At 45.3% G+C, this 16,250-nt stretch overlaps 1 protein-coding gene across 2 annotated transcripts in view; it reads left to right on the top strand.

Annotated features, from left to right (window-relative positions):
- The window catches only part of Zfhx3 (zinc finger homeobox 3), a 277,462-nt gene that overhangs the window by 21,575 nt on the left and 239,637 nt on the right, over window positions 1-16,250 (top strand). The window contains exon 1 of one of the 2 annotated variants that reach the window (XM_051201513.1): window positions 7,042-7,180. The exons of the other annotated variant lie outside the window; for it this stretch is intronic. The gene's annotated coding sequence lies outside the window, so the exon portion shown is untranslated. Of the gene's footprint in view, window positions 1-7,041; window positions 7,181-16,250 lie in introns of those variants that run through there. 2 annotated transcript variants of the gene reach the window in all.

Below are 16,250 nucleotides of genomic sequence, written 5' to 3'. Positions count from 1 at the left end.
TGCTTAAATTGTCCTTAGAATTTTTTTCAACTTCATTTGAAAAAAAAAAAAGTTGATGTGTTCCCTAAACCTTGTTCTCTTTAAACCATCTCCTAAGCCGCGCAGCCGGTTACCGCAGACGGTTTCTGAGGAGAATACAGCGAAATGGAGTGGGAGGGAGGACGTGGACTGGGAATCTCTCATTTTAAATCCCATTATTGGCTTTGAGGAGAAACACACACACACACACACACACACACACACACACACACACACACACACACACACACACACAAAATCAGGAAAAGCTAGTTCGTCCCCCACCGATTTCCCTCACTTCAAAGATTTTCCCGACCCTTAAATCAGAAATACTATGGCACTAGATGTTTCTCAAGGAAAAAAAAAATGCATCTATACGTACGTATACGATATAGGTTTATTTTTATGTTTCTCAGCACAAGAAAAAAAAAAGTGTGTGTGTGTGTGTGTGTGTGTGTGTGTGTGTGTGTGAGGCACTCAATTCCTTCACCATTAAACAAGCCATGCCTGCAAGAAATGCAAGCATGGGGGGGGATTGCTCAGCCACGCATCCCTACATTAGTGCATGCCTGCCTATCAACAATGCACATGCCACCGTGGGTATCCTTTCCCCAGGCCAGCCCCGGTGGAGCACGCTCACAGCTCTCTGCTCTCCAGACAGCACCTATTCCCCCCACCCCCAATCTTCTCAGGGCTTCCTTTTCTTTTGCCTGTAGCAGGCAATCAAGAAGCGTCCACCACTCCCCAAGTTATATGCTCTTGGGAATCCCTAAAGCTAGCATTGTCCCACCAAGGGTCTCTGCCCTGTAGTTCACTTTGTTGAGTTGTGACGAGTTAGTTCTGCCTCCTCGCCCACCTCCGGCTTTACACGTGGTGCAGACTTCTGCTACCAGGGCACCAAAAGGAAAGCCAGCGCAGGGGTGGTGGTGGTGGTGCAGAATCCAGGAGAGCCACAGACTTCTTCGTTCTTCCTGCCCACTACTACCAACCTTGGACTTCAGATTTCCATTGCAAAGGAATGGAGGAAACTAGGGAATCCAACTCTACCCCTGCAGCTAATTGCCCTGCATTTTTACAATACTCTGGGTACTGAAAATGAAGGCAGGCTTTATCGCTAGGAACTCTTTCATGGACCCAGCACTCTTAAGTTTGGAGCTAATTCTTTAAAGGTTTTACTTCTGAGAAATAGAAAGAAAGAAAAGAATGAATGAAACATACCCACAATCCATGTACTGGGGATGACACTGAAGAGTAGGTCGTGGTCTCGTTTGAATTGGGAGTTCAAAAGAAAGAAAATAAAAATAAAAATAAAACAGGGCTTGTCCCCTCCTCCGTGCCCCAGAGATGAAGCCTCTTTAGATTCCAATGGCCAATTTGGTTTGATTTCCTAGGTTTGGAGGCTCTGGCAGGGTTAGGATCAGGCAAGTTGGTGAAGATGAAGGACAGCTACCTTTGGACCAGCTGGCTTGCTCTTGGCCCTGGAAGCACCGGTTGGATCAGGGTGATTTGCCTTCACCTCTGAGGGAGACCCAGAGGAGGGCACTGGGTTAGCACCCAGTCCTGGACTCCCATTTATTTCATCTTCTCTCTCTCCCGCCTGTCTCCTCTCCTTCAAGAATGGGGTCTTTTCCTACCCAGATCTGTTTTCATATTGTAACTTTCCCAACAAGCTACCCTCCTCTCATTCTTCTAAATGGCCGGCCTCCTGGGGGTCTGGGGCTTTGGGAAGCACATTCTTCGCTAAAGTTCCCCTCCCCAACCCCCATGTGGACACCAGCTGCACACCCCATAACTCACAGGGTCTGGGTGCTAATACTCCACAACTTAGTGCTACTGTTATGCCAAGACAGAAGACTTAGACAGTTTGTTCTTTTCTAGTTGAAATACCTTAGGAACAAATCTGAATTAGGCTTTTGGTCATCTTTCAGGTGTGAAAAATATTTTTAATAAAAAGTGTTGGGGGGAGCTGTGTGAGATGGGAGAAAGAAAAGACTTGATTAAAAATGTAGACACAAAGCAAGAAGTTGCATGTAACAAAATCCTGCTGTGGGACTGTAGGAATAACCGAATTGAGTCTGAGGCAGTGAGGGCCACATTCAAACTTCTTCCTACTAGGGGCATCTCAGTCTTTTGCCAAGGAGAAGGAAGTTTTGACCTACACTAGCTTCTTACTCCCTGGCACACTGAAGACAAACTTTCAGATTTGGTACTTAAGACTCTGGCACTCAGGGGTTTAATGGTAGGGGCAGGGCTATTGAAAGAGTAACTTGGGATACTCAGAGCTATACCCCACAGCCCTAGGAGTGAAAGAAATCTATCCAGTTTGACTGGGGGTCAAGGGGTGGACTGGGACCAGGGGAGGGAATGGATGGAGCACGGTGCCACGTGTTTGCTGTTCTCTCCTGTGTTTCCAGACCCCCTCCCCATCTTCTGCCATTTCCAGAGGCAGGAGAAAGGTGATCTCGGACTTGACCCCTAAATCACAGCTGCCGGTGGCTGCACCTCGCTCAGGGATGAGCACAGCCCCTTCCCTGGGCTCTGGCAGTTTAACTCTTTCCTTCCCGCTAGCTCAGAGGCCAGAGAAGAATGGCAGCGATTCTGATTGCTGCATTGCTAGCAATCTGCCTCCACAGCTTTGCACCTTAAATCCCATGCAGAGACCACAAAAGGAAGTCTCACAAAAGGGTGAGATTAAGGGACACTGGGATCTTGGGCACAAGTGCTGCCAGGGAGCCCAAGGAAGATCGGAGTTAGCGGAATGAGGAGGGATGTTTGGATCGTGTTAACTACTCAGACAGATGCACTTCGGCATGTCTGTATTTATGGAATCCATATGTTGTCGTGGCAAATGAAAAGACAGCAACATGTACATACAATAGATGTAGAATAACAATACACATTTAAAAAGAGGCCAAACATTCTTCACTCTTCAACCCTTCCCTTATAGCTTGAGCTAGAGATGTTCAGAGATGCATCCTTTCAACCTCCCCTGACTCCACACTGGGTTTCAATCCCTCCTTCTTTTTTGTTTCTTTATCCCCAGTCACCCTGTTGGGGGGGCATTCTTGGGTCCCAAAGCTAGGCTCTTTCTAAGAGAAATATATTAGCATGTGACCCCCCCAACACTCTTTTTCCTTCTGGCATTGGCCCATTGCATATTTAACCCTTGGACCAAATAATAACTACTACAACCTCATACTCTGAAAACTATAGGGGAACAGATTCATACCAGAATTCAGCATCTACATCCTCTTCATTAAAACAACATTGCTATGTTATATTTGCAAAGAAAAGACTTCAAACAGCCCTGGACACCTAAGTCCCCCAGCGAGGGAAAGCCCTTGAATAGCTCTGTACAGTACCTGCATTTGTGCACACCTTGTATGTTTTGTGCACACATATATTCACACACAGATGAAAAGGCATCTGAAGTCATTCAAATGTATATTTATGTACCCTTTTATGCATATACCTTTGTTATCTATAGCCATTCATTTGAGAGAGAAGCAGAAAAAAAATCATAGATAGCAATGCAGTGTTTGGACTACATTCCACTTTCCCTTCTCACTGTAAAATGCCTAAAAAAACAGGTTGATCTAAAATTTTCTGCCTTCTTGCCAGTAAATAAAGGATTTAGATTCTGCATTGTCTGTTCCCCTTCCCCATTTTGTATGTAAAATAATCCATATAGATGCTGGATTACCATCTAAAGTATTATTGAATCACACAAGGTTGGTACTTTTCCTTAGAACGAATTCTCTCAGTAAAATTAACATAAGTATTTACAAGATTAAGCTGACATTTTCCTATAATTGCAAACAAATAGATTTGTACCCAGAATTTTTCCCCAAATAGGGACTTAATTCACACATTTGTTTTATTTTGTTTTGTTTTTAATATAAGAAACAGGCTACAAGTTCACTTCTCATGCTATTTACATTTTAAAAGAAAATAAACACATTGTATTTAAGTGTTTTTTTAACATCTACAAGGAGAAATTTAATTCTGCTACATCTTTAAAAAACAAATAGATTTATGAAGATTTGAAAAGACAGAGAAATAGGAAGCAAACATACTTCTAAGGGCTGATCAGTTTTTCTTACCTGATGTATTATGGAAAAATTCAGAATATACCAGTCTTCCTTCAGTCAGCTACATTTTATACTGACCTGTATTTTGGACTGAAAGAAAAAAAAATAGGTTAACTGTTGCCAATGAAAAATTTAAAATAATAATCAGAAACGGTCAAACTGAAGGTAAAAATATACAATGGCTACAATAAAGATAAATATTTATTTAATCAAAGCAGAGGTTGTATTTGGACTGTAGGAATGTTTCATCCTTCCCCTAAAAAAAAAAAAAAAAAAAAAAAAAAAAAAAAAAAAAAAAAAAAAAAAAAAGGCCAGAAAGAAAAAAGCCAGGGTCTTCACACGCTCCTGGAGAGTCCTCATTGTCCAGGGCTATCGAGAGCCCAGAATGGTATTAACCTCACAAAAGACACATTGTGCAGGGAACAAAAAAAAGCCCCTTCTTCTACAATAACTTTTAGCTTTTTTATTTTTAGAAAATGACAAAGGTTTTGCAAGCACTGACTGGTGAAACCTGTAGCAAGCCAGGCTGGACTTGGCTTTATTGATCAGCTGTCCCGCATGGAAAAGCAACCAGGAAAACTTTGAATGGCAACCCAGATTTGGCTCAGAGAGAGGAAACCCCTGATTTTTCTAAATGTATTTTCTTTTTCTACCCCCATGCCCCGCCTAAATAAAACAGCATTATTCCCAGAGTGAATTCAGAAGGATTAGATGAGGTAACTGCAAAATCCTAAACCGTTTTCTCCCCCTAGTTTTGGCTAAGAAGCTGCATGGTCTTAAGAGCATTGGAAAAATCTCTCAAAATGAAGAATTACGTTCTAATCAAACAGATTTCCCGATTAATCCTCAAATTCCTTCTTAGATGAATAATCTTGGTAGGCTGGGGAAAAAAATTACCCCCCAAGAAAAGTAAGTTTTATTGAGCTCTCTCTCTCCCTACCTGGCAATATAAGGCTTGTTTGCAAGTCAGTTAAAGTGCAGGTTGCATTTTATTTCATCACATACAATGTAATTTCAGTGGTACTAGTTCTCATATAGAACTTACATAAATACATACTTGTCGTTTAAAAAAAAATACATTCAGTAGCAATGGTGCGCTGAAATGAGAGAGAGAGAAAGAGAGAGAGAGAGAGAGAGAGAGAGAGAGAGAGAGAGAGAGAGAGAGAGAGGCTTATTCTTCCTGCATTTATTTGCTTGCTTTTTAGAGGCACCATACCCCAGCCTAAGTGATAGCTTTGATGTACTGGGAATCTGGAGAGTACCAGGGCCCCTGGCTGCTGTCTTTGACTCTAGGGATCTCCATTGGGCTCTGGTGGGATGCGCTGTACCTAGCCTTTATCTGAAATCCATCCTCTCATTTCAAGCCCTTTGGCTTCAAGACTGCTCCAAACTCTTGGAGGTAGCTGTAAGATTTTTTTTCCCCATTAGGGATGGGGTATGTAATTTCCCCTCTTTCTACATTCTAGACCTTTCCTCTATACTCAAACATATACATTTTCTTTTCTTTTCTTTTTTTTATGAATTTCGTCTGAAATTATTTTCGCTGCCTTTATTACATCGCTGCTTTTGATGGCAAAATAGCTTCCTGTGTTTTAAAAACATCTGCTTCCCAGGCTTTACACGAGAAAATTGATTTTACTTCTCTCTTAAGTCCAGAAAGGTGGGAAGTTGGACTTCTTTTCGAAGGCAACTTTTCCCTTCTTAAACTCTACCCCTTTCCAGTTCTGACTCACTTTTCTCCTTTCATTTCTTCTAATCCTACCCACCCCCACCCTCTGTCCTTCTGGGGAAGCAGAGGGTGCTGGATGCATCTATGTCAGGAAATAAAATGAACATACTGATTTTTGTCTAGCCTATGGTATGTGTTAAAGTATTTCCCGTATTTTCTTCCTACATCTTCTTATTTAAGGAGAGCTAATTTTCTTGCGTTAAAAAAAAAAAAGTCTCTGATTTGCAATTTAAAGTGGCCTCCATTCCAAGTCTCTGGTCTTTCTCTTAAACCTCTGTTTTAAGCTGTCCCACGCCACTATTGCCACCCCCCCACCCCCGCCCGCCACTTGAAGATGCCCTTTTCCTACTTAAACATTGTTGCATTTTCTAGAAAAAGAAAAGAAAAAGAAAGAGGAAAAGAAATTACAAGAAAGAAAAAAATCTTTTAAAAATCTTAGCCAGGTCTCTATTGTTGCTTCGCATTTCACTTCATGGGTGTGTGTGTATGTGTGTGTGTGTGTGTGTGTGTGTGTGTGTGTGTGTCGGTGTGTGTGTGTGTGTGTTTTTAATACATGCATAAACTTTTGGTGCCTCTCTACCTCTGCCTAGGCTTTTCTCCCATCCTCTCTTCCTGCTCTCCTTGCCCTGCTCATCACTTTCCCCTGGTTTTTTTTTTTTTTTTTTTTTTTCTTCCCTTCCTCCCCTCTGCCTCCCTCCACCTCCCCCTTTTCTTTTTTGCTGAATCTTATTGATCCAGAAGGTGGCTAATTAGCCCTTCCCGTCGTGCCTGGGTAATGAAGCACATGCGCACTGAATTAATCACAGCCATTTTTTGCAGGAAACTAATTAGCAGAATAAAGATCCAAAGACTTTTTTTTCTTTTCACTCATCAGCTCCCACTTCCAGCGCGTCCCCTCCGACCGCTGCAGCCGCCGCCGCCGCCGCCGCCGCCTCCTCCTCCTCCCGGCCGCAGCCGCCGCCGCCGCCGCCTGCTTTGCATCCCAATTACAGCCTAGAGCCGCTGCCGCCGCCGCCGCCGCTTCTCCTCCGTGGCCCCTGCCCGCTCCGGGGGCTGTAAACTCCCCGCCAACCATGCTGCTCGGCGGCAGCGGCGGCGGCGGCTCCGGCTCCCCGGCTGCGGCCGCCTCCCGCCCCGGGCTCCGCCGAGCGCGCTCCAGCTCCGCCGCCGCCGCCGCCAGCAGCGCGTCCTCCGCCGCCGCCCCCCGCCAGCCGCCGCTGCTGCCTTGATGGGCTCCGCGGCCCGAGCGCCTCTTTTCGGGATTAAAAGCGCCGCCAGCTCCCGCCGCCGCCGCCGCCACCAGCAGCGCCGCTGCAGCCGCCGCCGCCGGAGGAGCAACCGCGTAAGTGGCAACTTTTCCCTCTTTTTTTTTTTTTCCTCCTCTTCCCGCCGCCGCCTGCTCCTCCTCCTCCCGCCGCCGCCCGGACGCGGGGCTCCTCGGGGCGCCCGGGCTGCTTTGCATGGGGCTCGTCCTGCCCCCTCCCGGCTCCCGCGCCCGGCCGCCGCCGCCCGCGCTCCCCGCGCCCGTGCCCTGCTCTCTCGCCGCGTCCCGCTCGCCTGCCCCCTGCGCCAAACTTTCTCTTTCTCTTTTCTTCCTCCTCCTCCCGCCGCCGCCAAACCCGGGCCGCCCCCTCCTCCGCGGCCCCCGCGCAGCCGCCGGCGACCCCCGGGAGGGTGGAGGCGCCCGGGGCGAGGCCCGCGCGGGGACTTTAGAGGCGCCGCCGGGCAGGGCAGGGCCGGCCGGGGTGCGGGGCCCGGGAGGAGGAGGCGCGCGGCCCCGGGTCCCCGCGGCCAGACAAAGGCGGTGACTGTCGGGGGTGGGGGTCCCAGTGCAGAGTGCCCCCCCCACTGCGCCCCACCCCGAGCGGTGCCGGGGCCCTGGGTGGAGCGCGCGCCCGGCCCGGAGCGGCCCCGCCGGCCGGGCGCCTGCCTTCCTCGCGGGGCCGCTCCGGGGGCCGCGGAGCTCGGTGGTAGTCCGGGGTCCGGGAGGGGGCGAGGCGGCCGCGCCGAGCTCTACCTGGGCGCTCTCTGCCAGGCCGGGTGAGCAGCGCCAGGAACGCGCAAAGGGGGCTGCGCCCTGGACACTAGGGGCTCCCGGGGGTCGGGGCCGCGCTGCCGGTCAGGGCCGGAGCCAACCCTGCCTGCCGGCCTCCTCGGCCAGCTGAGTTGAGAGGCAAACATCGGATCGGAGGACTTTTTTTTTTTTTTTCCCATTCCTCCCTCTCTCTCTCTCTCTCTCTCTCTCTCTCTCTCTCTCTCTCTCTCTCTCTCTCTCTCTCTCTCTCTCTCTCTCTCTCTCTCTCCCTCTCTCCTCTCTCTCTCCCTCTCTCCTCTCTCTCTCTCTCTCTTGCTCATGCGAAACTGGGATTGTTTACGTTGAGTTCCCCTCTCTGACCCCTCGCCCTACTCCACTAGATGCAAAAAAAAAAAAAAAAAAAAAAAAAAAAAAAAAAAAAAAAAAAAAAGCTCGCTCTTAATTTTACGATATACATTTTAATGTATAGAATCTTTTGCATGTCAGTTGGAGGGTAGGTCTGAGTGTTTTATGCAGTGCACTTTAATTGTGTTTGAAGCTATTAAAATAATATTTTTTACTTTGTGAATGAATCTGTTGCTCGGAACCTGACTTGTGGGAAATGTGCAATTCCTTTGACTGTGGCAAATTCTTTGGTTATGAGTGCTTCAAAAATCACCCACTCTTAACTTTTCCCTCTCATTACTTTGAAGTAGGGGAAATATGTCAATTTTTATTGGTTTCAATTATTGAAACTTGATCTAAGGATTATATGGAAGGAGGAAACTGATTCCCATTTTCTGGTCTTCTGTTGGTGACTTTTAAAAGGAGGGCTTGTTAAATACCTTTGAAGAATATGACATACGGTGGCTCTAATGCAAATTACAGAATATAAATTCACTTTGGAATTTTAAGAAAGGCTCAAGCCCTTTGGGGGCATTGAGGATTAATTGTGTTTTTCTTCTTTATTATGTTTTTTTTTTGTACCTGCTTTGGATGCATGGCTAGTTACTGGCCAACTTTTTCACAGATCCTGGGAAAAGAAGCTTGGGAAATGGTAGAGGAGAGATTGATGAATCTGAATAATCAATAGGGCAATGTGATGCAATCTTGTATCTACATTTACTGTAAATTTCTATAATACCTGCAGTGTGAGTGCTCCAGTGCCTTGGTCGGCTTCTTCCAACAGACTTAGAGACAGAATAGCCAGAATTTACTGGTTGGCTTTCCAGAACAATATAGGGGAAATTCACTCCATAGTGGCTCATGTTATAACCCCTTTATTTTCCTGGAGAGTGTGTGTGTGTGTGTGTGTGTGTGTGTGTGTGTGTGTGTGTGTGCGCGCGCGCATTTGTTTACATGTGTGGATTTTAAATGCTGAGTCCCCAAAGTGTAAGTATCCTGAGTTGGAGGGAAGTAGGAACTACCCTAGCACTTCACGGGTGGGTGTTGGGTTATCGAATCACTGCTTCAGCTTTCCTCTTGTCATGATGTTCTGTTCGATTTTTTAAACTAGTACAAGTAGAGGTAGGAATATAAAAGAGTAACGTATTAGAGACTAAAGCAATATCAAAAGCCAGAGTGACGAGCTTGTGTGTGTGTGTGTGTGTGTGTGTGAGAGAGAGAGAGAGAGAGAGAGAGAGAGAGAGAGAGAGAGAGAACAGAAGACAGTTATCTTACAGTCAGTCCTGAATGGTGGTAGGTGAATCCATATTTGGAGATTATTTTGAAATGGTTTGGAACAGGATTTCGCAAAAAGTGTACACGAAGTCATTTTTGAAAGGGTTGTGGTTTGGGGAGATGAGGTGTGGGCAGGAAAGCAGTGGAGGCCAGCAGCCTTCCTCTTGTCTGTCTCCTCCCTTCCCCCCTCCCTGGGCTTTAGTTTTTAATTACTTAATGCTGAAACACACTGGGCTTATATAAATATTTGCAAATGCTCTTTCCTATTGATTTCTCTGAATAAACTGCCCTGCTCTGGTCCAGAGAGGAGACTATTCAGATCTGTGGACTTTTAAAACACAGAGTCTTGGAAGGAGTGCTTGTGTTATGTGTATGTTGGTGGTTAGAGCTGTAGGCATGAAGATTTGGTTGTGGTGGGAACACAAGGAGAGTTTAGGCCCTTAGTGATTTGGGTTGAGAAAGCTGGGCAGGAGCTGATCTTATTTATGGTCTGGTAGCCCTGACAGCTTGTCTCTCTCTCTCTCTCTCTCTCTCTCTCTCTCTCTCTCTCTCTCTCTCTCTCTGTGTGTGTGTGTGTGTGTGTGTGGTTTCTGAATGTATTTGCACTCACCCCCGCACCCCCATTAAATATGGAACAGTTTTCCAGGGCTTGGTGACTGGCTTCCTCCTCAGGGTCACATTGAGTACTAATCTGACCCAAGGTGCAGGAATCCTGCAATGGGGAAATAAAAGAATATACAGAATGGGGTCAGGTCAGCTGCTCAGAGGCCAAACCCCTACAGCTGCTTTGATGTGTGTGTGTGTGTGTGTGTGTGTGTGTTAGGCTTCTCCTGCCACATTACAAAATTGTGCTTCCCTCTCAGGTGTTAGCTCAGTAGCTTAAAGACATCAGGGCCTTCATCTGACTGCATAGACAGGGGGCTCCCAGTGACACTAGAAAACCTACAATATGAAATCCAAAACAAAACCAGGGAGGAAGGGGAGGAAAAAAAAAAAAAAAAACCCATTGAGTTCAGGCAAATAAGGTGGGGTCTTCAGATGCTATTACAAAGCAGCTTTGAATATGCAAGACAGTGCACAAGACCAGTCATTCCAGTTACAACAAACCATTAAAAAAGAGAAGGAGGAGAGAAGGGAGAAGGCATGTTTAGGTCGTAATTTGTTAGTACAAGGAAAAGAATCCAGCATAAAACTAGCCTCCCCCATCACCCCCTTTACCCTTTCTTTTCTGTCTTCATGTAGAATCCCTCACCCTTTTGAGGTTGTCTACTGTATGGGTCCTTTCATTAAAATCTTTTGAGTTGAGGAAGATCCCTGCAAACAGCACATTTTCTGAACATCCCCCCCCCTTATCTTGGAGGAGAGTTGGCAAGGGTTCTGTGGTTTGCAGTTACACAATATGTTATCATGTTTTTAATCACTAAATCATTGCAGTGGTTATAGATTTACAGTCTTGGGGTATTACAGAGAGAAGCAACGCGGCTGTATGTATGCTTTTAAATTACTCCAGTGTAAGCTGAGAACAGCAGCTATGAATATGGGCGGCCAGCTCCACCTTTCCACCCCCCCCCCACTAGTTCTTTCTCCTTCTGGGATTGTATTTTTGTTTTTTAAAAATGACTTGATTTGCTTAAAAATAAGCCGTCCTCTTCCCTCTCTTCTTTGTCTCTTCAGCCCCCATACCCCCACCTTCAAGAAGGAATAAATTTCATTTTAGACCTTTGACCCCAGATAAGCTAGAATTCAAACTCTTGACATAGAACTTTGGGTAAGATATTTCAAAATAATGAAAAGTGTGGATTTCCTAAGAAATCCTCTTGGTTTCCATATCGACCTCCTGTCTAGGGATGGAGAGTTGATTTCAAATAAGAAAGTGGTAGTGGGCGGAGGCAGAGGAAGCCAGGCTAGTGGCACTAGAGAGGTCCTGTCACTGTGACCCCACTTTCAGCTTCTGTTTTTCATATTATTATGTAACAGAATCCTTGGCAGCATTAAAAATTCAGCATTACAAGCTGATTGTAATGTTGCCTCATTAGACAACGCTGTCTGGTCTTGTAGTAAGTGAAACATAGAGCATGGCTTTCAGATTATAAACACCAATAAATAATAAGACTCAGCAGAGGGGGTAACCAGCAACTGGCATTTTGGCCCTAGCTGGGATTGATCTCCCTACCTTCATCTTCCTTCCATCAACAACCCCACCCCTAGTAACGAGCATGTGTTTTCTAATTGGGATGCCGATGTGTAGACCCTAGTGACATTTAGCAAGGCTTTTTATAGAGTTCTCTTGTGTACACAAAAGGTTTGGAAGTTTGTTTTGTTTTGATCTGCAGTAAACAGGTCCTTCACTTTGCTGATGTCATTTCCGTTCATATTTGAGTGTTTATTGTGCTTCTTTGCGGGACCCTCTCATCCTTCCCTGTGACCTTGCTGTTTGCTCAGAGCCCTGTGCCTGCTTTTCGAAGGTGTGTGTGTGTGTGTGTGTGTTCCCTGAGTAGTCAGGTCTGGCTTGGGGGTCGAATGTCTTTGCTTTGGCCTAGGGTTTTGCCTGTCTGGGAAGATACTTCCAATGTGTTAATCTGGTTAAACACTCCTACACTCACTTGCCCCAGTATTTCCATGGCATGCAGTGATTCATCCCAGCTTCCTTTCCTGGTGGCACCACCAATCCCTGGCCCCTGCCATACCTTGTCTGTCTGCGTTAATACATCCTTAGTGTCCAATTCTCTAGGATATCCCCTTAAAAAAAAGAACAACACACACACCCACACCCACACACATACACTCACTCTTACACAAAATCCTAAACCCCAAATAAGCAACAAACAAACAAACAAAAAAACACTACCACCATTCAGTGATGATTTTGAGATTTAAATTCAGTTGTGAATGTGAAATTGGCATTATCTGGCTTCATGCTGTGAAAAAAGAAGCTGTTTTCAGGCCTTGCCCCCAATGCTCTCCCCCAGCACCTCCTATTCCTATAAGTAGGGCGAGGAGAAGGAAGGTGGGAAGCGGTTCATGTAGGCCCCAAAGTGTTTCCTTTGCTGGGATAGTGGGTTTTACGTTTTTAAAAGTGTGTGTTTGCGTGTGTATGTATACACATATGTATATCCATATACACGCTCACATGTGTGTATAAAATATGTTATTGCTTTGTCCTTTTAGGTTTAGCAATAATAGAGAGGGAAAGGGAGTCATTAGGAAGTTCCTAAGCTGTTTTCTAACTAAGAAGGGTGAAAAATGAACCAGCTTTGACACTTGGCTCCCTGTGAAAGCCCAGTAACCTCTCCCCCCTTCCATGGCCCCGGCCTTTTGTTCCTGGAGAACGGAGCTAAGGTACTTTTTCTCCCAGACCAAAGGGAGCAGGCAAGGAGTCCCCTTGTGAGCGCATCGCCTTTAGATGGCCTGCCCATGGTTATTGTCAATGCAGGCTTCCCCAAACAATTGCAGGCAGGGAGACACAAAAGCAAAAACATTTGTCCTATTTTTTTAACCTCTTTGTTTTAGATTTTTTTTTTATCCATTCTTTAAATTTCACAGTTTCTATTTGTCCGCAGAGAGACAAACGGAACAGCATGAAGCACATTTCACCGTAGGCCTCACTGGCGATTGGAACAGTGTCAATAGAAACCCAGATTCTAAAACACTGGCTGACTTGGAGGATATGTGAAAATTCAGCTTGGGGGTGGGGTTGGGGGGACGACTGTGAAGTCAGATTAGCACAGATTTCCAACAAAAATGAACTGCAGTGAAAAGATGAATTGAAAAAAATGGGATTCTAGCATTACTCGGGGTAAAGCGTGAAAGGGTCATCTTTTGTTTATATTCTGGTATCCTGTCCACTACTTAAAAGTGATCATTGGTTAAGCGAGAATTGAAACCTACATGAAATTACTCATTAAAAAGAAAGAAAAAATCTGAGACGGATGGCTGTGAGTCTGATAGAATGCACTGTTGAAACTGGAGTGCAGACTGGTTGGTGTAAGGTGGGATTGATACTGGGTTGATATTATTTTTAAAGTAGGATTTATATAAACAGATAATATCTCCTGTCCCTTTTCTCTTCCTCTCTTGCTTCCTGTTTCCTTTCTTCTGCCCTGACTTCCGTCCCCTCCAAGAATTCCGTGGTTTTCTGGCCACTGTGAAGGGATGTGTCAGACAGTTGGGGGATGGCTCAGGGACAAAATGGGAAGTCCGCCTCTTTTTTTCTCCCCTTGGCCCAAACAAAGCACCACTCTCTCCTTAGCATGAAGACCTTTGACTTCGATGATGCTGTCTTTAAGCATCTGTCTGCCTTGTCATTAAAATTCTCAATTTCGAGGTTTGGAAAAGCAAATGTAAAAATCCCCCTGGGTATAAAAGTCTTGCATGGCAAATTCTCTTTGCCCTTTCAGAAAAAATATTTTTGTTTCCAAAAAAGAAAAAAAAAAAAAATAGGAGAGACCATGCTGACCTATTTGCCTAACATTAAAACTGTTTTTTAAGGCATCTTCTGTATTTTTGCTTCCTTGAGACTGGGCTTTGCCATTTAAAATTATTTGGGGAAAACTCTTTTGAGTCATAGACTTACAAAGGCAGATGACTCGTATTTGTCTTTCTCGTATATGTGATTGAATGGTTTAGGAGGTGGGTTGGGAAGGGCAGGTAAATAAACTAGGTACATTCCATCTATGATGGGGTAAAAATTAATCTACAGAATTAGCACTGCTATGGTACATGAAGGCCTCCAGATTCCTGTCAGAGAATTGTGAAACAAAATGTCTGTGTAGGCCTCCTGGTATCCCATCCTTCTTCGATAGCTGTGTTTCCTGGAGGTTGGTCTGTATTCCGTATCATACCCAGGAGGCCTGGGGCTCCCAGCAGGTACCTGGCCCTTAAATAAAACTACCTTGTATTGGTGGGGTGAGCTCAGACCATGGAGTAAGATTCAGTTCCAAATGTATTTGTATTTATTTGAGGGACATGTTTGTGTGTGTCTCTGTCTTCCATCCTAGGTTAAAGCCTCCAGATCATTTAAGCACAAGTTTTAAAATCAATGTGGATATATAATTTAATAAAAATAGAATGATCTGGAAGAATTACACACATCTACCTAAACCCAATTGTGCCCTGAAGAGGGGCTGGAATGCTGACATCTACTGTATCTTCAGTCAGGTATCATATTTAGCTTTGCCGAAGTGAAGGGATAGAACATTAGGCAGTGAATATGGGGGTGGCAGGGAGCAGGTTTGGCTGGGTTAGAGAACTGTAATTTATCAGCCAGCTAAGCATTAGTGGGCAGACCTCTGACTTGGAGAATGGGTAAGAGGAGGAGAAGAGAAGGGGCTAGCATTCATTTCCTGGTTTATTTTTAAATATTTATCCTTTGACTGTTGCCAGTCAGGCTTTCTAGATGAGACGGGTCTGGGGATGGAAGACTTTGAGAACTGTGGAAGAACTGCCTTTTCTGATGGTGGCTTTATTTGTCATTGTGTTCAGGATGCAGCCGAGAACATTAGGCTGTCAGTGCTGGGCAGGCATGGGTTTTAACATCAGGCAGCTGCCCTGTCCTGAGCTTGGGGACAGAATTTGCAAAATGGATTTCAGAGAAACTGATGGTTCCATATGTCAGTGTGTGCTTTGCAAATTCCCTCTGAAGAGGTCTTGCTTTGGTTAAGGATGAAAATGAGCTACCTCTGAGGTAGCTCCCCAGCTTTTCTGCAATCCAGCGTATTCATTCATTATGGTCTTCAGTCTGTAGGCTACTTGCCCATGGCTTACCTGTGAAATTTTTGTCTGGAACAAAGACAGGCTTGAGTAGGCCTCACCATGCCTGTAGCTATTGCAGGATTAAGATAAAGAAAAGGGATCAGGGTCACCCTCTTTTCTGCTTGTCAGGCTTCTGAGGTGTAGAAGGCCTGTCACCAGGACCTGGGACACTGGCAGAATCAAGGCAGAGCCCCTCTGCCAGCCCCTCAGTGTCTCAGATTACTTTAGATCTTGTCTTTCGGTTTTCCTAGCTTCCATTTTGTTGGAGGTATTTATGTGTGTCCTGCACCCCCACCCATACTCACCATATTATGAAATTCTGAGGCTGTCCCATGAATAAAACTCAAGAGAAAGCTGCAAAAGTCAATTTTCTAGGAGTAGAAACATTCTCCTCTTGTTTTTACTTCATCAGCTAGGCCCATGGGGTTGCTTCCAGGTGAGGGGTGAAGATCTGGATTCTGTATTTTCCCAAAGAGATTTCCAAGGGGCATCTGAGTGGAGGGCCACGTTTTACTGCTGGCATCATCATCTTCATGTATTATTCATAGTCACTTTTTCAATTAAATTATTAATTGGTTTTCTTTAAGGTGTTCCTGACTCATGTGGCCAACATAAATAACAGTGTGTTTTGAAAACACCACCTGTTCTTGAGCCCGAGGTCAGGCAGTCTGGAACAGCTCTTCAGTGGCCATACTCTGGTTTACAGAACCATCCTCCACCCCCCTTTCTGCTCTCTGCTCTCCCCTTCAAACCCCCACCCCCAAGTTTGACTAAATTTGGCCTCTGCCCTTCTTTGTCCCTAATCGACTTGATTCCCCAAAGGCCATTCTTTTCTTCCAAGGCCCTAGCTTGGGGGGGGGGGAGGGATTGCAATCTTTTTTTGTACTAAAATATAGACTGGGGTTAGTCTGCACCCAACAGGTTAGGTATTTACATCAATTTGAAGCCGAATTCTATTGTACCAAAA

This window comes from Phodopus roborovskii, unplaced genomic scaffold, assembly GCF_943737965.1.
Source record: "Phodopus roborovskii unplaced genomic scaffold, PHOROB, whole genome shotgun sequence".
NCBI lineage: Eukaryota > Metazoa > Chordata > Mammalia > Rodentia > Cricetidae > Phodopus > Phodopus roborovskii.
This window is presented reverse-complemented; position numbering and strand designations above follow the sequence as displayed.